We start from the raw sequence: 22053 nt of genomic DNA, 5'->3' as shown, positions 1-22053 counted from the left end.
GGAACAGGCCCTTCAGCCCAAAGCCTGTGCCGATCATGATGCCTGTCTAAACTGAAACCTTCTGCCCTTCCAGAGTCCGTATCCTTCAATTCCCATCCTATTCATGTATTCAAAATGTAAGTGGAAAGCAATACAAGTAGACAGTTGTGCTGACTTCTTTGCTATCAACCATTATGAAAAAGTAGCAAAAGCATAAATTCAGAAAAGCATTACCACCCATCATTCTGAGCGACAGATCTCAGCTCCAGAACAAATAGTGAATCGAATCACATTCCAGAGACACAGGATATTTGTTTTCTTATCATTGTGGTCCATTACCGAATTTTTGAATTGATTACACGCAACTAGATGGTTCACAAAAAATAAGGATGGTCAATCAACCACCTTTAGCTCATCGATTCCATAAAGTCTCTAATCAAAACAATTATTTCTTAAATAATTACATGGTTTTACCTATCTTAATTTGTATTCATCACTATGTGAAGTACAACTCCTGACACAATTTCAAACTCTAAGCACAGTGCCACCACAATCACTTGCCTCTCTCCATTTTGATGCCATCAAATGATTCAACCATTAGCTCTCTTAGTGGCAACTCCTTCCTCTACATTCTCCCACTTCCTTCAAAGCACATGCCCTCAGTGAACGCAAACTCCATTTATCTCTCAGTATATTATCTCAATCACTAAATTGAACTCCTTGTGTCATCTTGACACAGCAGATAGCATGTTCACCTCAAAGTCAAGATCTCAGCACAGATAGGCAGCGCGGTGGCACTGCTGCCTCACAGCACCAAGGACCCAGGTTAAATTCCAACCTTGGATGAGTGTCTGTGCGGAGTTTGCACTTTCTCACCGTGTCTGCGTGGGCTTCCTCCTAGGCAGGGTGCTCTTTCGGAGGGTAGGTGTAAACTCGAAGGGCCGAATGGCCTCCTTCTGCACTGAAGCGATTCTATGATTAGACTTGTTCTATGATCGATGTAGGACACCACTTCAGCATACTATGAAGGATGAGCTGCACTGTGAAAACTGTCACCTTTTGGATGAGCTGCACTGTGAAAAGTGCCACCTTTTGGCCGAGAGGTTGAATGAAAGCCACATCTTTCTCGAAGTGGAATTATTCTAAAAAATACAAGATTTTCCTTTGTTTGGCCAACATTCATTCCCTCCTGCAGCATCACAGAAAACCTGATGAAGTAATCAGGGCTGTTTGAAACACATTAAGGTCTGCATATTGCATTGTGTTTGCTACATAAGAGACTATTTTACAAAAGTAAGTCACTGGATGTGAAGTATTTGGGTCAACCTACAGAAAATACAGGTGGTTCTTTTTCTTTCTTCCTCCTTGTCCTCAAGGAGACAGTAAATACAAATTTCAATTCTTCAAAAGGGATAGCTTAAGACCATAATACATAGGAGTGGAAGTAAGGCCATTCGGCCCATCGAGTCCACTCCACCATTCAATCATGGCTAAATTCAAGAGCTTATTCAAGTCTCTTTGAAGATTAAATCAGCAAGTGACTTTGCGGCTCCCTCTTAACATTGTTGACCTCAGCCATGTTCAGGGAGCTCAATGGGACGGTACCGGCACAATTGCATATTCATTATAGCTTCTTCTAAGTTCTCTTTCTTGGCAAGAAATGATTTGTCCATTAGTAAGTCTCAATAGTAGCCCACATTGATCACATATTTGGAAACAATTCAAGAAAAAGCATGCCACCTGGCAAGTGATCTGTCGGCCATCTCCAGTATCCATACCCCAGTCATGACTTTTGTCACATTGTAGATTTTAATCAGGAAGATCGAAGGCATCGTCCTCACCCTCTACAAAGTTTCTATTATTTCCAAGGAGCAGTTTCCACCCTTTTTCTCAAACTGAACCAGGTTGTTTCAACTTCAGCATCCTAGTCAACGTCTGACCATCAGAATCCTTATCCTGCAGATGATGGAAACTAAAATAACAAAATGCCAAAAATACACTCAAACAGATCAGGTGACATCAGTGGAGAATGAAAGAGTTCACATTTCAGCTCAATGAGCTTTCAGATAGAAGGCCAGTGACATGAAATGTGAACTCTGATTTTCTCTCTCCACAGATCCCGCCTGACCTGAGTATTTCCAGAATTTTCCATTGTATTCTCCCAGGCAAGGATGGCCTAATTCCATTTCTATGGCAATGCCTTCTTCTGCTCCAATCCTAGCCAACGTGTCACTGAAACGTTCATTCATGACATTGCCAGCTCCAGATTAATTTATTTCAATCTTCTCCTGTGCTTTGTTCTTCAGAAAGCTGGAAAACTGTGGTGACTGGATCCCTGGTCACACCACGGCCTGCTCATCCAGCAACCCCCGAACTATATTGGATCCGGTTCAATACCTGTCCATACATATGGGATCCACATAATACCCCATTTAATTATCACCTGGTGTTTAAGACTACCCCTTCCCTGTCTCTGAAACTCTGTCCAGCCCTTACGACAAGGGGCGGCATCGTGGTTACCACTGCTGACTCAGAGACCCGGGCTCAATTCCGGCCTTGGGCGACGGTGTGGTGTTTGCACATTCTCCCGGTGTCTGCATGGGCTTCTTCTGGGTGCTCTGGTTTCCTCCCACAGTCCAACGATGTGCAGGTTAGGTGGATTGCCCCTTGTCCAAAAGGTTAGGTGAGGGTTATGGGTTTAGGGTGGACTTAAGTAGGGTGCTCGTTCCAAGAGCCGGTGCAGACTTAATGGGCCGAATGGCCTCCTTCTGCACTGTAAATTCTATGATGGATCCCTTAACTTTCCATTCAACTGACTCTGGCTGATTGTACGTTCCCCTCTGCGTTTATATGCCTGGGTTCTAGGCTCTAAAATTTTCTCCCCGAACCCCTCTGCCTTTTCACCTCAATCTCCTCCTGAAAACTTGTCCTAGTAGTCGTATCTTTTGGTCATGCTCCTTTAGCACTGGGGCAGTTTTTAATTAAACCTCTGAAATACCTGCCAACCTGTTTCTGTGATACATACGCTACATAAATCCATGCTGCGTCTTCAGGACGTTATTATTCTTTCCCTATATTATTTTAATCCTACCTGGACTAACATCACTGGCCTTCTTCCTGTCCTCTTGTTACTCATTCAAACTGTTAACTTGATTTGTAATGGTCAAGACCTAGGCAGGCACTCAATATCTTGTACTTGTTGTCTTTGTGACACGTCATTCACTTTCACAAATTAAGAACCAAATTAATGTGGCGCAAACATACCGTAGCATCATAATTCCCTTAGTTGTCTGTATGCAGAAATTTACAAGAAATTGTATTTTATCAGCTGAAAAGCATCTGGATGGGTGCTAAGCCCACTGCCAACAGCGGGGCCCATTTAGCAATTTTACCACAAGCAACCTCCCAATTAGCCACCTGTGGATCCAAAAGGACAGACTCTCCATGTTGTCAGCCCAATCACAACTCCGATGCCTCAGCAATACTACCAGGAGAGGTGCTGAGGAATACAAGAAATATCAAGACCACGGACAGGTAATGAGGGGAAAGAAGTGTAAACACGCAGGATTGAGAGTCAGATGGGAAACCACTCCCGGATGGTTATTAAAGCTGCAACCTTCCCTGCTTGCGGCCCATGAAGCCTTTCTACACCCCAAGCTGTGACTGGGAGACTGCTTCCATTTAACTGGCAGCCTCCCCATACAAAGGGAGGTCAGCCTGATGTTGGCATAATGCCAATGGTGAAATGGTCTTGAAAAATGGTCTGTCCACTTCTGGTGCTGCCACTGGTGAAGTGCCGCTGTTGGTATAATGCCCCAACAGTTGGGAGTCAATCTGACCAGACTCCCAAGCCTTCCTTCCCCTCTCCCAGGGAGTGTTGTAATTCAGACCTACAGTACATTTAGCCCAGTTGGTCTAGCACTTAGGCTATACACCAGTCTCTTTCATCCTACTTTATCTAATACTGGCAAGTATATATTTCTATTCCTTTCTCCTTCAAAGCAGCTATGCTATTTGTCTCAATTACTTAATGTGGGAGATATTCAAAATTATAAACTTTGCCTGGAGCGTTCCTAAGAACTATCTCAAATAAAATTGTCATGCCTAACAAATCATTTGTTTTGCCTCTACATAGTGTACTTTTAGTCTTATTTTAAAAAAGCTAATTAAATGTCTTGTTCAACTAAACCTGGATTCTAGGGATACATAATGAACCATATCCAACTTTCCCCGATAATACAACAACGTTTCTGAGCTGCTGGAAAGTGTAGACTCTATTCCAGCATGCGAATAAACTTTAAGCGGCAATATCCAATTCTCACATAAATCTAACTGCTTGGTATTAAATGCTTAATAGCATCATAATATCAAAATGCTCAGATTTTCCCATTTACCGTAAGAAATTTATTTAATTTATACTTTGTATTTTGACAGGATCACATACTTAGTGGGGCAGAAAAAATGTGGTATGACTATTTTTACATTCTCATTAGTAACTCAAAAGCTGCAGGCCCAATTTTCTGAGCTTAGAGTATCATGGTTCCTCTATTACAAGAGCATAGACTTAAAGTAAATGGCAGAAGGATTAGAGGGGAGTTGAGAAACTATTTCTCGGGTGGATCTACGAGCATACAAATTAGGAGGAGGTCATTCAGCACCCTCGAGCCCACGTCGCCACTCAATAAGACGATGGCTGATCTAATTGCAACCTCCTTTCCACATTCCCACCTCCCACTGACCCTAACAACCTTTCACCCCTTTACTCATCATTAATCTATCTAACTCTGCCTTAAAAATATTCAAAGACTGCTTTCACCGCCTGCTTTCATGGCCCTGAGAAAAAATGTTTCTCCTTATCTCAGCCTGAAATGGACAACCCATTATTTTTAAAACAGTGACCCCTCGTTCTAGATATTCCCACAATAGAACATAGAACTGTACAGTACAATAGGAAGCATCCTTCCCATATCCACCCTGCTAAGATCCTTCAGGATCTTAATCTACTTCAGTCAAGTTGCCTCTTTCACTTCTAAACTCCAGCAAATACATGTTTGGTCTGTAAAATCTTTATTCATAAGACAACCTCCCATTCCAGGTATTAGACTAATAAACCTTCTCTGGGTTGCTTCCAATGCATTTACATCCTTCTTCAAATAACAAGACCAATATTGTATTCGGTACTCCAGAGATGATCTCTCCAATGCCCTGTGTAACTGAAGCATAACCTCTCTACTTTTGTATTCAATTGGCCATGCATTAAGGCTATTCCATTATCTTTCCTAATTACTTGCTGTACAGGCATACTAACCTTTTGCAATTCATGTATGAGGATACTCAGATCCCTCAACATCTTTATGCTCGTCAATTTGTCACCATTTAGATAAAAAGTTTTTAAAATTCTTCCTGTCTAAATGGACAATGTCTTATTTTTCCACATCATAGAATTCACTGCCTGAGAAGTAGAGGCAGAAACCCTCATTGTACAAAATGTTTGGATTTGAACTTAATTCATAGAATTTATAGGAGGCCATTCGGCCTATCGAATCTACACCGGCCCTTGAAAGAGCACCCTACTTAAGTCCACACCTCCACGCCATGCCCATAACCCCACCTAACCTTTGGACACTAATGAGCAATTTAGCATGGCCAGTCCACCTAACCTGCACATTTTTGGACAATGGAAGGAAACCGGAGCACCCAGAGGAAACACACACAGACACAGGGAGAAAGTGCAAACTCCGCACAGACAGTCCCCAAGACTGGAATTGAACCCGGGTCCCTGGAGCGGAGAGGCAGCCGTACTAACCACTGTGCCACCGTGTTGCCCTTGAATTACTGTAACTAGAGGGTAATGGACCAAAATCTGGAAAGTGGATTTAAGCTAAGTCTTCCAGTTGTCACTAACAGTATTGGCTGAATCCATAGAATCTCGACAGTGTAGAAGGAGGCCATTTGGCCCATCGAGTCTGCACTGATCCTCCAAAAGAAACTCCCCATCCTATCCCTGTAACCCCACAGTGATCATGGTCAATCCACCTACACTGCACAACTTTGCCTGTTGGATGAAACTGGAGCACCCAGAGGAAACACAGCAGACACAGGGAGAACGTGCAAACTCCACACAGTCGCCCAATGCCAGAATCGAACTTGGGTCCCTGGCGCTGGAGGGAGTGTGCCGCATAATCGGAGTTATGCTAATTAAAGCCAATTATTTTCATATGGAGTGGATTTATCCCCATGTCCAAAACTGAGAAGGTAAACGTAACTCAACAGCTGAATTTTAGAGAGCAGCATTCTGTGCCGGCGTTTTAAAGCTGTAGTTTATTAAATTAATTACATTGAGAGAAAACATTATAAATTGATGCTACATAAAAGTTATTCGTTTTTGAAGAAAAGTGTCAAATCTACTTTGTCTGCATAAGATCAAAGAATATAAAGAGCAGTTTTATTTTTCATAAGGACAGCTATCTTGCTGTTGTGACAAAGTCACATAGAAGAAACATGTTTTCTGAATTGCAAGATAAGCTTTTTTGAAAAAGGGAAGTGTGCATGAGACATAAAGATCACCTCTTGTCTACATATTACTAGAATAAACATCAATTTTTATATAACAGTTAGAAATTCAGTACATAAATATTTCAAATATTTCCAACTAAAAGTATGAACTGATCAGCTTGAAATGTTACTGGCTTCATAACTGCTTATCTTCTGAATAAAGTCATTATTCACAAGGCAACTAATCCAGTTCCAAGTTCAGTCTTTTACAGGTTTGCACCTAATGATCTTTATGACCTTTGCTGCTCCCTTGTAGAGATTGCAGTATTTGTTTTAATTATAAAGGGCAGGAAACTTTACTTTGCTGCACCTTTCACAACATCTCGAACCGAGCAGGGAGGTGGCAATCTATTCCCTGCCTCCTACCAACATCATCATGAACCAACTGCAAATTCTCAGTAAATTCTCAATGAGTCAAATTCCAGGGGAACTGCCTTGAAATGCAGGTTAAGCAGAGCCGTGCAATAACGGCAGAGGCCTAATTAGCCGCATGCCATGAAGAATCCAGCACGAGTTTGTAAAGTCGAAGGAAATAACTTTATTTACAATATATATATATATATACACACAACAGCAGCAGTACTTCACCACTGCTCTCCTCTAGTTGGTACCACACTGGCCAGCTCTATTTATGCAAGTGACTCTGCTAATGATTTCTCCGCCCTCCTCATTGGGGGGCTCATACTCACTAAGGATTGTGGGATAGTCAATAGTCCCCAGCCAATAGTAATCAGGCAGGTTATAACACACGTGTTCTCTATGTAATCAAATATGCCTAGAAAAGCGAGATGACCTTATTCAGGCATATGTGCTACTCAGGCTGTCTTGAACCACGTTGGCAGTGTTTCTTCGACATTGGGGTGGGCAGCCATTCTCATCCTTTTCCTTGCTTGAGAGAATGCCTGTTGTTGAACCTTTCCAAATGTTTTGGCGGAATCGCCCACTCTTTCACAATACGAGCCTCCCCGAACAGGCGCCGGAATGTGGCGACTAGGGGCTTTTCACAGTAACTTAATGAAGCCTAATTGGGACAATAAGCGATTTATTTCATTTCATTCATTTCAATGTCCACTTTCTGTTTCAAGCCACAGGTTTCCACTTGCTCCATCAACTTCACCTTCTCTGCAATTGACAATACTTTTAACGTCACAGGTTTCATCATACTCACAGACTTTGTAAAATCGATTCACATAGAACCTCGATGTGAAATGATGGCTTGTCGAGCCTTTCATAGTTGAGCACTCCTAGTTCTAACCACCCCACTCTAATTGTTCAGCGTGGTCACATAACCTCTGGCAGAAGAGGCCAGTTTCCTTGCACAGTGGAAGTAACTCTTCTGTGAAGGATTTCAGCATTAATTTTCTAGCTAATGCCGGACAAGGTTTGGCTAAACCGGATCAAGAACTTTGGAATTCCGGCTAATCATTGCTCTATGGGTTTTGATCTTTATTAGCGAGAATGATTGATAACTTTAACACAAATTGAATTTTGCGACATTCGAGCTTGAATGATCAAGGTTTAGTTGTATTAGTAAAATCAGATGAATGGACCATAGAGGACTTTTCCTTTGATGATCCTTCTATGACTTCTGTCTAGCTCTTTATCACAGTAATAGATTTGAGATCAAGAACTCAATATGTCAGGAGGAGGGAAATTGTAAAAGCCTTATAATGTTTCACACATTTATTTAGATCCAAAATAGCAAACAGAACAACAAATTAATATAACAGCAAAAGCAGAAGATAATTAATTAATCCAAAACCAGGTATGGGCAGGATCCCAATATTACATCATCACAACCAAGTAAAATTATGCACCACTGAATTCATTTTTTAAAAAGTGGATTTATATTTTGGAATTAGAGACAGATAAACCTTAGGAATAGGCTAATTGCATCATGGTTAAAATTAATAATGGCCTCGGGTTTGCAATAAAACATTACTGAGGTTATCAGCATTCATCATTTGTTACTAAAGAATAAATCAAACAACTCCGAGAGTGAGCATGTGCAGTGAATTGTAAAAATCAGGATATTGCTGCCAGAGATGTTCTGATACACGAGAAGCTTTGCTATCGTAATATCTTGCCAGAAGACTCCAAATTTAAAAACGTGCACAAAGTGTAATTTTTTTTGCTTGAATGTTCTGAAATTCTAGAGATAATTGGTGATGCTTTTTAAACGTGCAATGTATTCTAAACACCATACACAGGATGTTAGAAGCTTGCGAATTTTGAATCTTGGGAGTGTGGAGGGAAATGTCAATCACAAAACACGAAATGAATCTCAACTGAGATCTAGCGATGTAACAATGTTTTCAATCAGCTGATTTTAGGTATGATGTCATGATGCTGTGACACCACATGACACCATTATTGTATTTTGATTGCATTACTAGTGTTGATGGTTGTCTTTCAAAACATTGTGCACTTGTGCTTCAATCTCATCCCTACTAATATTTTCTCTATGATATGAAATAACTCCAACTTCACTATTTTCCTAGAAAATTTGAAGATGGGGCTCAACTATTTGAATTTAATAATAAAACTGGGAATATTGATTGAATATACAGTCTTGTTAAGAATTTAAAATAGATAGGAGCCTGGCCAGAGGATATCCACCCGAACATCCTCAGGGAAATGAGCTAATTGATGTGCAAGCCCTTAACTGTATTCTTCAAACACCACTGCATTTCTAATAGCTCACTGCACTCCAGAATGGTTCCTTTAGACCAGTGTTTTTCAAACTTTTTTGTCCGGGACCCATGTTTAACCAAGCGGCTATCGTTCGGGACCCACGCCGGCTGATCTTCGCCACCCGACATTCGCGACCGACCATTTTCATTTACCTATAATGTGACAGGTGAGCCTGTTTGGTCCTCTCAATCTCACTTGCTTTGTTATTCAATGTTACATTTCCGATAGTGACTTCAGCTGATGATTTAAGATCTCACTACACCCATTGAAAAAAAAAATCAAGAGGCTTGTCCTCAAACTTGCCATGCTTAGTCTTCAAATGTCTTTGAAGTTTTAAGGGTTTTAAACTTTCATTTGCCAGTGTTTCCCTGCATATATCAGACATGAAGTTTGAATCTGGATTTGCAGTGGCACAGTTAATAACCCATACCTCAGTTATGCTGCTTTGTTGCCGTTTTCAGCTTCTACTTCATGGGTTGTTTTCCCAGAGGCCCTGGAGTTCACACCAGCACTGCTGGCAGCTACAAAATGGAGGAATCTCTCGCACCCAGAACAGGTGACATCAGCGTATGGGGTGTGAGACCTGCTCTCTGCCGTCGCTTCCAATGGGAGGACTCCATCGTTTGCTGAAAGAAAACTGGCCCCAGACAGTTTGCTGATGTCAGGAGGTGGCGGTCCATCCCGCTGGGCTCCACGCCTGCGTACTGCTTGATCCGGCACACAGGATAGCTAGCAATCTCAAAAGACCATCGCGGCCAGCATTCTCAAAGGTCGGTCAAGGCCGTTTGCCGTTCCTCCCACGACCAGTCAGGCCTCAATCAGTCAGGACACATCCCTCCCGAAACCTGCCCATGGGTCAGGACCCCGAGTTTGAAAACGACTGCTTTAGACTAGAAGGAGGGAAATGTACTCCCCATCTTTTAAAAAAAGGAGACAACCTGGTAACTACAGGCCAATTAATTTGAAATTAAAAATAGGAGAGTTGCTTGAGGGACTCATTAGGGGTATAATATATTACTTAAATAGAAAGTATTAGGGCACCAAGCATGGCTCTAAAGAAAAATACTGAAAAAAATTAGATATCAAAAATCCAACTGACTTCTTCAAAAGGTATAAAGAGAATCAGGGATATGGAGTTGGGTGGGAATGTGGAGTTGGAGTAGAAGATTGGTATGATCTTATTGAATTGCAGAGTAGGCTCAAGGGGCAGTATGGTCTACTCCTACACCGATTTCTTATGTTAAGTTACCAAGGTTTGTGAGGGAAGCCCAATAAATAGCAACTACCTTGACTTCTAAAAGGATTTGGCAAGAAACTTCTCCATAAGATCGAAGCCTCTGGTATTAGTAATAACTTGAGCTGGATTGAGAACTGGCATGAAGGTTGGACAATAGTCGCAGATGGATTTGGATCTGTTCGGAAAGTCGCCATCAATGGCTCGGTGTTGGTAGCGGTGCACTTTATTTTTCATTAACAATCCAGATGCCGGTATAAGTGTTGAGGATCTGCAAGTTGCAGATGATACGAAGATTTGGATCAATGTCAGACTGCAGATGATGATGTTCGATTGCCTCAGGAAACCGTCATGTTTGAGTAACTGGATTTGTGACCAGCAAATTATACTTAATTGGGAAAAGTGTTGTGTTATCTAGGTGAACATACATATATGCTTCAGGTAAAAGCATTCAAGTGGGTGGAGAAAGAAACCATGGTAGTCCAAGGCACTGATTGCCAAAGGAGTCATGGACAATTCCAAGCAACAGTGAGAGCAAACAGGGTATCAGAATGCATTTATATAACTGTCTAAAAGACAAAACAGATCTTAGGGCCACCAACAAAACAGGCACATGCCTCTGAATTCAAAGAAAATTGCCCACAAAGAACTATCAATCTCTGTGGATTTTGTCCCTTTCCCGAAAGCTGGTTGAATCTGGCACCAAGACAAGTTGGTACTTTGGCACGCAACAACAAGCAGGTAAACAACCAACCAATCACAATAATATATTCACACAGCCAAACCAGGAAGTTAAAAGCATTTAATATTTTTCATTTTCAATTAACATTTTCAGATAGCAGATTAAATTATGAGAGAATTTAAAATAGATACATAAACATTCAACTAGATTTTTTTTTTAAAAATGTGATTTATTCTTATTATGAAGAAATTTAACTTTTCAGAAATATCAAATTAACTTTTCAGGTTCAGTGAAAATGCTTGGCAGTAATTGGAAGTCAGTATACCATTATAAACACAATCAACAGGGAGTAACTTTTTCCAAGGGTTTTTGCAGTGTAAAAGTGCAAGTTCTTATCAATGCTATAGATTTCCACCGACTGTGGTCTGGGGTATCTCAACAGCAGGGACATTTAGAATCAGCAACTTCAGGATTTCCAAATATGTCTTTGAACTTCAGGAGGTTGCTGTCAGTTTAGTGGAGTAATGTTGGTCAACAATAACAGTTTCTCCAGTGTTATGGAGCAACAGTGATGCCCATATTTTGTCCTTGATAAAGACAGTGGCCATGCCTCAGTTAGAATACTGTGCTCAGTTCTAGTCTACTCACATGGTGGATGACATTAAGTCTTTGGAAAGGAGAGTCACTACACAATTTTAAAATATTCCAGCCATCAAGCGAAACTAAAAAAATTGAGCCTCTATACTTTAGAAAAGCATAGACTTGGGATGTCCTGATCAAGGTTTCATTTGACAAAGGAAACAGATTGTGTTATCGTTGATAATTTGTGTTCCAATTAAATAGTTTAAGGAGGGCCAATGGTCACAATTTTAAGTTGTACAAGGGCAGCTGCCAAGACGTGGTTGATTAAAGAAAATATTGTTACAATATTGAGGAAAGATATTAGCACAGGTTATGTGGAATCTGTATGGAAGCGTAGCACAACACACTCCCGTCTGCATCAATGGCTCCGAAGTGGAGATGGTCGATAGCTTTAAGTTCCTGGGGGTCACCATCACCAACAGTCTATCCTGGTCCACTCACGTTGATGCAACAGTCACGAAAGCCCAACAACGTCTCTACTTCCTACGGAAGCTAAAGAAATTTGCCATGTCTGCATGGACTCTCACAAACTTCCACAGATGTGCGCTAGAAAGCATCCTATCCAGCTGCATCACAGCCTGGTATGGCAACTGCTCGGTCCAAGATCGCAAGAAACTGCAGAGTGTGGTGAACTCAGCCCAACGCATCACACAAGCTTGCCACCCCCACATTGATTCTGTATACACCTCCCGCTGCCTCAGGAAGGCAGACAACATTATCAGAGACCCCTCCCACCCAGGCATTGCCTTCTTCCAGACCCTTCCATCAGGCAGAAGGTACAGAAGTCTGAAGACCCACACAGCCAGACATAGGAACAGCTTCTTTCCCACAGCTACAAGACTCCTCAACGACATTGCCTTCTTCCAGACCCTTCTGTTAAGGGAAATTTACATGAGAGGTTATTCATTTATTCATTAAGAATCTCTCTATTTTATGTTTAATTATTAGCTTATGCCTGCAGTAGTGTGGACTGCTGAGTCATTCTATACTAGCTTACTCACCACGGCAATCTAATTCTGCAATGACCTGATAAGTACTGTAACTGGCGAGTCATTCTCTAACTGACCTACTGACATCTGCCATGTTCCAATTAATTGCTGAGTCATTCTGTTTCTGACAATCGGACCGTTAACTATTGAGGCACCTGCTATCCTTGTAATTGTAGACAAGGAGTTGTGCACGATAGTTAACGGATGGTCTCAGAAGAATGTGATTGGAAGCCAATTGTTGCTAGGGGAGCCTAATTGGTCGTGTATGTAACCCCCCAAGCTAATGAGGAACTAACCAAGTATAAAAGAGGCTAACTGCCCTTGTACAATTGAGAAGGTGACCGACCACGAGCAAGTTATTTACCACTTCATTTCCATCAGGCAGAAGGTACAGAAGTGTAAAGACCCGCATATCCACACATAGGAACAGCTTCTCCCCCACAGCTACAGGACTCCTCAACGACTCCCTTTCGGACTGATCTGTTACCTGTAAGAATACTATTCACGACACCCTGTGCTGCTCTTGCTCATGTATTTGCTTTGTTTGGCCCCTTGTTCCGCACGGTAACCAATCACCATTTGTCGATGTACCATTTGTCCATGTTCGCTGTTGATTATTCTTTTTGTCTACTATGTATGTACTGTGTACGTTCCCTCGGCTGCAGAAAAATACTTTTCACTGTACTTTGGTACATGTGACAATAAATCAAATCAAATCAAATCAGTCAATTTAAGAAACACCAGGGGGCAAAAAACAGTCATGTGGTGGTACACAGACCACCAAACTGCAGTGGTACTCACTCTTCCAACTTCTCCCATCGGGCAGGAGATACAAAAGTCTGAGAACTCGCACAAACTGCCTCACAAACAGCTTCTTCCCCACTGTTACCAGACTCCTAAACGACCCTCTTATGGACTGACCTGATTAACACTATGCGCGCTTCACCCGATGCCAGTGTTATCTAGTTACATTGTGTACCTTGTGTTGCCCTATTATATATTTTCTTTTATTTCTTTTTCTTTTCATGTGCTTAATGATCTGTTGAGCTGCTCTCAGAAAAATACTTTTCACTGTACCTTGGTACACGTGACAATAAACAAATCCAATCCAATAATGTTGAGAATAGCATTAGCCAAGAAATCAGAGATGCACATGGTCAAGGAACATATGTGATTATGTGTGACTTTAATCTGCATATAGATTGGGTGAGTCAAATTAGTCACAGTACAATATAAGAGGAACTTCGGGAGTATATAGGGGATGGTTTTCTGAACCAATACATTGAGGAACCAACAAAGGAATAGGCCATCTTGGACTGGGTGTTGGACAATAAGAAAGGATTAGTTGGCAATCTAGTTGTGAGAGGGATGAGTGACCATAATATAATGGTGGATAGCGAGGTAGTTGATTCGGAGACCAGGATCCCAGCTGGCTCTAATGGATGGGAAACATTACTGAAAGGAAGTTTAGTGGACAAGCAATGGCAAGCATTCAAGGAACAAATAGGTGAACTCCAAAAGCTGTTTAATCCTATTTTGCGCAACAGTAGAAAGGGAACTGTGGTCAAACTATGACTTACAAGGCAAATTAGAGATAGTATTCGATTCAAAGAAGAGGCATACAAATTAACAAGAAAAAGCAATAGACCCAAGGATTGGGAACAATTTAAAACCAAAGGATTGATTAAGAAGTGGAAAATACAATATGGAAGTAAGCTAGCGGGGAACATAAAAACTGACTGTAATAGTCTCTATAGGTATGTAAAGAGAAAAAGATTGATAAAAACAAAAGTTTTACAATCAGAAATGGGGGAATTCATAACAGAGAACAAAGAAATGGCTGAGAAACGAAATTCGTACTTTGCTTCTGCCTTCACAAAGGAAGACAGGAATAATGTACTGGAAGTTCTGAGAAACATAGTTTTAGTCAGGAGGTGAAGGAACATAGTATTAGTAAAGAAATGTTTTTTGGGAAATTAATAGGATTGAAGGTGGATAAATCTCAGGACCTGATAATCTTCATCCCAGAGCACTTAAGGAAGTGGCCCTAGAAATAGTAGATCTAGGGCCTAGATGGTGGTCATTTTCCAAAATTCTTGGGTCTCTGGAATGGTTCCTACAGATTGGAGGGTAGCTAATATACTCGTGCTTTTCAAAAAGGGAGGCAAGGAGAGAACAGAGAAACATAGACCAGTAAGCCTAACGTCGGTAGTAGGAAAGTTGCTAGAGTCCATTATGAAGGATTTCTTAAAACAGCATTTGGAAATCCGTGGTATAATCGGAGAAAGTCAGCATGGATTTACAAAAGGGAAATCATGCTTGACAAATCTACTAGAATTTTTTGAAGATGCAGAGTTGACCAGGGAGAACACGGTGGACATGGCTTATTTTGACTTTCAGAAGGCTTTCAACAACGTCTTTTAGCAGACTATTATGTAAAGTTAAAGCGCATGGGATTGTGGGTGCTGTCTTGGGATGGGTAGAAAGCTGGTTAGCACACAGGAAGCAAAAAGTGGGAATGAATGTGTCTTTTTCCGATTAATAGTGACTAGTGTGGTACTGCAGAGATCTGGGCTAGGACCCCAACTGTTCACAATATAGATTAATGATTCAGACGAGGTAACTAAATGTATTATATCCAAATTTGCAGATGACACTAAGTTGGGTAGAAGCGTGAGCTGCGAGGAGGATAAAGAGATGCCTCAGCAGGATTTGGATAGACTGAGTGAGTGGGCATATGCATGGGAGATGCAGCATAATGTGGATAAATGTGAGGTTATCTGCTTTGGTAGCAAAAATAGGAAGGCAAATTATTTGAATGGGTGTAAATTGAGAGCTGGTTACTCAGCGAGATCTTAGTGTCCTCATGCATCAGTAGCTGAAAATAAGCGCACAGGTACAGCAGGCACTAAACAAGGGAAATGGTATGTTGGCCTTCATAGTGAGAGGATTTGAGTATAGGAATAAGGATGTTTTACTGCAACTGTATACGGCATTGGTGAGCCCGCACCTGGAGTAATGTGTGCAGTTTTGGTGTCCTTATCGGAGGAAGGATGTTCTTGCTATGGAGGGACTGCAGCGAAGGTTTACCAGGTTGATTCCTGGGATGGTGGGACTGTCATATGCCAGGAGACTTAAATCGGTTAGGATTATATTCATTGGAGTTTAGAAGAGTGAGAGGGTATCTCATAGAAACTTATAAAATTCTAACAGGATTAGATAGGGTGGACAGAAAGTATGTTCCCGCTGGTGCGTAAGTCTAGAACTCGGAGTCCATAGTTTGAGGATTAGGGTAAACTTTTTAGTACTGAGGTTAGAAGAAATTTCTTCATCCAGAGTAGTGAATCTGTGGAATTTACTACCACAGAAAGTAATTGAGGACAAAACATTATGTAACTTCTTGGGGCTAAAGGAATCAAGGGATATTGAGGGGGGGGGTCTCTCTAAGTGGTTCTTTTCCCAGAAAATAGACTTTAGGAACAGACTTACCGCTGATCCAGCAAATGCTGGATTGTACAGAATTTACTGAATTCTTTCACGTGAAACTTGGATTTGTTTCTGGCTAGAGCAGAGAATACTATAGTGAATTATCACACCCAGTGATTTCCTTGGTTTGTTTTTAAATTGCATAGTGAATGAAGCAGGAGAGCCGGGTCGGGTGGAGAGCGAAATAAACTGGAAGGATTCACCCGCCCATTATGAGGAAAGAGATTTTTTAAAATAGGTTTTGAAGATGAAAGTACAAAACTGCAGCATATAAATCACCAAAACAACATAATTTAGAGCATATCACCTAACTTTTATAGCCATTTCAGAATTGGTTGATATGGAAATCCCATACAACAGTGTGCTCAAATTTCCTGCCACCACCACCAACTCAGCCACCACCACTTCCACCTCCCTTCCTCACCCCACCTATCCTCCCCCAACTTCAACTGTCTGAAAACTATACATTTGTGTTTCTCTCACTCTTCCCGTCTTTTGCCCCATCCCATATTCATCCTTCATTACCCTCCCAGTTTAACCAAGAGCATCGACGGCATGGCCAGGGAGCCAAATCATGGGCCTAGGTGCTTCTACTGTTTCCAGGCCCCTTATTCCATTCCTCCTACCGCCATGGATTATATTTTTTGCTCTTTCAAGATTCACCGATAAATTCACCAATCACATTTGTTGACATCTAGTTACAAATAACGTCTGATATATATATGCAGCATGGGTCATTAATGTCAAGAACTGAAACAATATAATGCAGTGTTAGTTTGAGTGCTCCCTATGGATGATCCCACTATGACTACTAAAAAAATCAGAAGTACAAATTTTACATTAACAGCATCCTGAAATATTGTTAATTTGACAGGAAAATATACCATTAGTTATAACACTGTGCAGACGATAATGCTGATTTCAGTGACTACCTCAGCCCTCATTAACATGTGACATTGCACCATATAGACACATTGCTGGTAAATTCATATTTAGGGGAAGGATTCAATACTATGCAACCCAACTTTATTATGATATATCAATACCTAAAAAAACCTCAAAATCACCAACATGAAGTTGGTGATTTTATGTCATCATTGGCTACAGGAATAGTGCCAGAGGACTGGAGGACAGCGAATGTGGTCCCTTTGTTCAAAAAGGGGAGCAGAGACAACCCCGGCAACTATAGACCGGTGAGCCTCATGTCTGTAGTGGGTAAAGTCTTGGAGGGGATTATAAGAGACAAGATTTATAATCATCTAGATAGGAATAATATGATCAGGGATAGTCAGCATGGCTTTGTGAAGGGTAGGTCATGCCTCAAAAACCTTATTGAGTTCTTTGAGAAGGTGACTGAACAGGTAGATGAGGGTAGAGCAGTTGATGTGGTGTATATGGATTTCAGCAAAGCGTTTGATAAGGTTCCCCACGGTAGGCTATTGCAGAAAATACAGAGGCTGGGGATTGAGGGTGATTTAGAGATGTGGATCAGAAATTGGCTAGCTGAAAGAAGACAGAGGGTGGTGGTTGATGGGAAATGTTCAGAATGGAGTACAGTCACAAGTGGAGTACCACAAGGATCTGTTCTGGGGCCGTTGCTGTTTGTCATTTTTATCAATGACCTAGAGGACGGCGCAGAAGGGTGGGTGAGTAAATTTGCAGACGATACTAAAGTCGGTGGTGTTGTCAATAGTGTGGAAGGATGTAGCAGGTTACAGAGGGATATAGATAAGCTGCAGAGCTGGGCTGAGAGGTGGCAAATGGAGTTTAATGTAGAGAAGTGTGAGGTGATTCACTTTGGAAGGAATAACAGGAATGCGGAATATTTGGCTAATGGTAAAGTTCTTGAAAGTGTGGATGAGCAGAGGGATCTAGGTGTCCATGTACATAGATCCCTGAAAGTTGCCACCCAGGTTGATAGGGTTGTGAAGAAGGCCTATGGAGTGTTGGCCTTTATTGGTAGAGGGATTGAGTTCCGGAGTCGGGAGGTCATGTTGCAGCTGTACAGAACTCCGGTTCGGCCGCATTTGGAGTATTGCGTACAGTTCTGGTCACCGCATTATAGGAAGGACGTGGAGCTTTGGAGCGGGTGCAGAGGAGATTTACCAGGATGTTGCCTGGTATGGAGGGAAAATCTTATGAGGAAAGGCTGATGGACTTGAGGTTGTTTTCGTTGGAGAGAAGAAGGTTAAGAGGAGACTTAATAGAGGCATACAAAATGATCAGGGGGTTAGATAGGGTGGACAGTGAGAGCCTTCTCCCGCGGATGGAAATGGCTGGCACGAGGGGACATAGCTTTAAACTGAGGGGTAATAGATATAGGACAGGGGTCAGAGGTAGGTTCTTTACGCAAAGAGTAGTGAGGCCATGGAATGCCCTACCTGCTACAGTAGTGAACTCGCCAACATTGAGGGCATTTAAAAGTTTATTGGATAAACATATGGATGATAATGGCATAGTGTAGGTTAGATGGCTTTTGTTTCGGTGCAACATCGTGGGCCGAAGGGCCTGTACTGCGCTGTATTGTTCTATGTTCTATGTTCTAAGTGCAACAATAGGCAATTAGACAAAAGGACAGATTATAGTCAATGGAAAAGACTATGAGAATATTGTGCAGTGTAAAACAGATTACTGATTCTCTATGAACCCATTACACACTTTTGCCCTGGTAATCTCGCCCCACAAAGCTCACTCATAGCAAAATTTAATTTGCAACAAAAAAAGCAGATCTCCAGCCAAGATCGCACCCCCTATCCGTAAGATAAATATGGATGACAGAGTTCACCCAGTCCAGTTCATCTCATCTAGCCCAAAATGATATCTGAATATTAGGAAGAGAAGCCCATTTGGGCCCTTGAGTCTGCTCTGGCAACTTTGCCTACATTATACCAGTGACTTCAACTCAAAAGAACTTAATTGGCTGTAAAGTGATTTGGAGCATCATGAAAGGTGCTGTAGAGGTAGGTTTTGTCGTTCTTTCATGACATCTGGATACAGTAGGCAGAGTGACTGTCGCAACAGCGAAAATTGGAGTCTCAATGCCGATTCTCTAAGGATAATTAATCGCAGAACAATCAACGGATGTTAGAAAAGTGACTACAAAGAAATTACTACATTTATAAAAACAGCTCAATTCTGTAGCCAACAGAGGGCTTTAGAAAAAGACAATTGGAACCATGAAACTGCACAAAGGTCAGAAGCAGCTAGTGAAATTAGCACAGGCAGACCAGATCTTTCCATAACTCTCAGTTGACAGATCCTTTTTTTTAAGCCAGTCTGTCACATCTGCTGCTCTGTCGGGACAACGTGAAATTTTACAACACTGAGAACCCCCACCACCAACACCCACACCCCGCAACAAGCCCCTGAGCCCTGATGTTTGGCACTGTCTGCAATCCCTCTCCCGGATCAACAGGAGTGATACTGAATTATAATCCTTAACACATGAAAAGTCAAGATGTAAAGCGCCATTAAAGCATATTAGGCCCTTGGTTGTTTGTTTAACGATGAAAGTTTCACTTCCCTGTCCCCTGCTGGCAAAGCCTTTTCTGTGTTATGGACTGATGGTCACTGAAAATCCTGATACCTTGCCTAAATAGCCAATATTCCTAAATGCAACAGATTGCTTCACCACAGGAGCAGTGGCATCACAGCTAGGTGCCCAATCATGTTCTCATCAGAGGTAAACATGTGTGCACTTCGAACAGGGGTCACTGGATAATGGCTACCAGTGCAAACCCTACTGGTGTTCCTCCCCACCTAATACAGGAGCATTGTCATCAACTGCAAAACCCAATTTTGTCAGTTGGGTCAAAATTAATTACCTCAGTACAAACTAGGGATTGAATTTTGTACCTTCTTGGTTTTACAGATCAGTTGCTTGCTGTTTTAATTAACTCAGGCTTCAGGGGAGCCTAGAGTACATAGATTCAGATACAATAATTAACTGTCCCGTACTTAGAAAAGGTCAGTCAAAATGGAAGGGGGCAAACAATTGTTCAATTTAGACACAAGTGCCCAACATTTGCAGATTACTCATCAACTGGGCTATAAAAGCCTTGCAACAAAGACACTGTCCGCTTTGGTGCATTCTGCTGAACATGGCGTTGGTTTACCTTTTTTGTACAGCTGTACACATATTTCTATCATAAATTTTGCTTTCCAAGTGTTTATGACTATTGCCAATTGCTCAGAGTTTAAGCACATTCAAGTGTTGGCAAGTGAACTTCTGGTCAAAGATTCAAAAGATCAGCATAGGGATCGAAACAAATCAGTTACAGTGAATGGATCTTGATAACTTTTATTAGATACACATAGCTCCATTTAATTTTCTAGCACTACCATAAAGTTGCTTTGACTGCAACCATGTAAAGGAGATTTATCCTACAAGAAGTTTTGATCATTTTCATTTAATTTACGCCACGAAAAGCAACAGCACTGAAATACTAATGCTTAAATAGATCTCCAGAACGCATGGCAGTTATCTTGGCGAATTATTTTGTCAGCACTTCATTATCCCCTCCAATCTCTACTACAAAATAAGACTAGAGCAACCAGTCATGAGAACACCATTCCCTCCAAGTGACGCACAATTCTGACTCGAACATATGTTGCTATTTCTTGGTAGTCATTTGAGTTAACATCCTGGAGTTGCCTCCTCCACTGTATGGGACGACCAGCATCGCAAAGACAGTGGCAAATCAAGGAGCAACCAGGTGTAGGTGATAATGTAGCCTTGCCAGACTCATCCACATCAAAAGAACATAGCTCAAAAAGAAAACGTAATCTGCAGTTTACCTCTAGAAATTGTCCAATTTACAAAATCATCACAATATAATTTACAATAACTGACTGAATAACTGCATGCCCAATTGATTCTCAACCTAAGACCTTATGTCCTTCACAACATACAGCAACAAATATCCCATGTGGCACCTACAATTAAGAGTTCATCACAACCCTGCTCTGACCCTTCATCCATTCCATTTAACCATGCCTACCTTGTAAAATAATTCCTAACCACAGACACAGTATTTTTTTCCATTCAACCAAATAATCTTTTCCAGCAAAATACATTTCTTAGGATCTGTAATAAGGGCTAATGGAAATAATTTAACTTCAATAAAAGTGATTATGACACAGTTTATTGTTACATCAGCCCGTGTATACATTTAAAACAGTTGCCGGCAGTTGTCCAGATGACTTACCATTCCCATAGATATTAGGATAGCAAATTAACAGCAATGGACATATGGAAAAAATAAAGTAATTGTATGTTTAAGTTACTTTGAAACTATTTTTAAAATATGAGATAGCCTTAATAATATAATTGATAAAAAATAAAGTATAGATTCATATTATTAAATGATCTGCCAATCCCACAACAGATAGGAAATCTCACCAATGATAGTGAAATAACTGCTGATCTTGCAAGAGTGTCTGAGACCCAGATTCCAAAGAGCATGCAGCACAAACATTAAAAAAAGCAACTCATCATGAACAATAAATGCAGCCTTGCCAGAGTCACCCACATGTTTAATTTTAAGTTTTAGTGAATTTTGGTAAATCAATCCAAGAGAGAAATTAAAAATACAGGTCAATGAAAGCCTCGACATAATGTGTTGACTGTAAGTGAATGGTGTCAATTTAGTAACATTACTCATTTACTTTTTTATGGGCTGCCACCCATTAAAATGTTGCTTCATATGTATACATCAACTCTATTTTTAAAATAGGATTTTTTCCAACTGGAAATAAGTAGTACTTCATTCAGTAAAAAAATGAAATGTTGA

The 22053-nt window shown here is 41.1% G+C and overlaps 1 protein-coding gene across 6 annotated transcripts in view; it reads right to left on the bottom strand.

Moving 5' to 3' along the window:
• The window catches only part of LOC140393829 (TBC1 domain family member 22B-like), a 475263-nt gene that overhangs the window by 419528 nt on the left and 33682 nt on the right, over positions 1 to 22053 (bottom strand). The gene's annotated exons all lie outside the window — the stretch shown is intronic.

This window comes from Scyliorhinus torazame, chromosome 17, assembly GCF_047496885.1.
Source record: "Scyliorhinus torazame isolate Kashiwa2021f chromosome 17, sScyTor2.1, whole genome shotgun sequence".
Taxonomy (NCBI): Eukaryota; Metazoa; Chordata; class Chondrichthyes; order Carcharhiniformes; family Scyliorhinidae; genus Scyliorhinus; species Scyliorhinus torazame.
The sequence above is the reverse complement of the archived record's forward strand: the minus strand, read 5'-3'. Positions and strand labels throughout refer to the sequence as shown.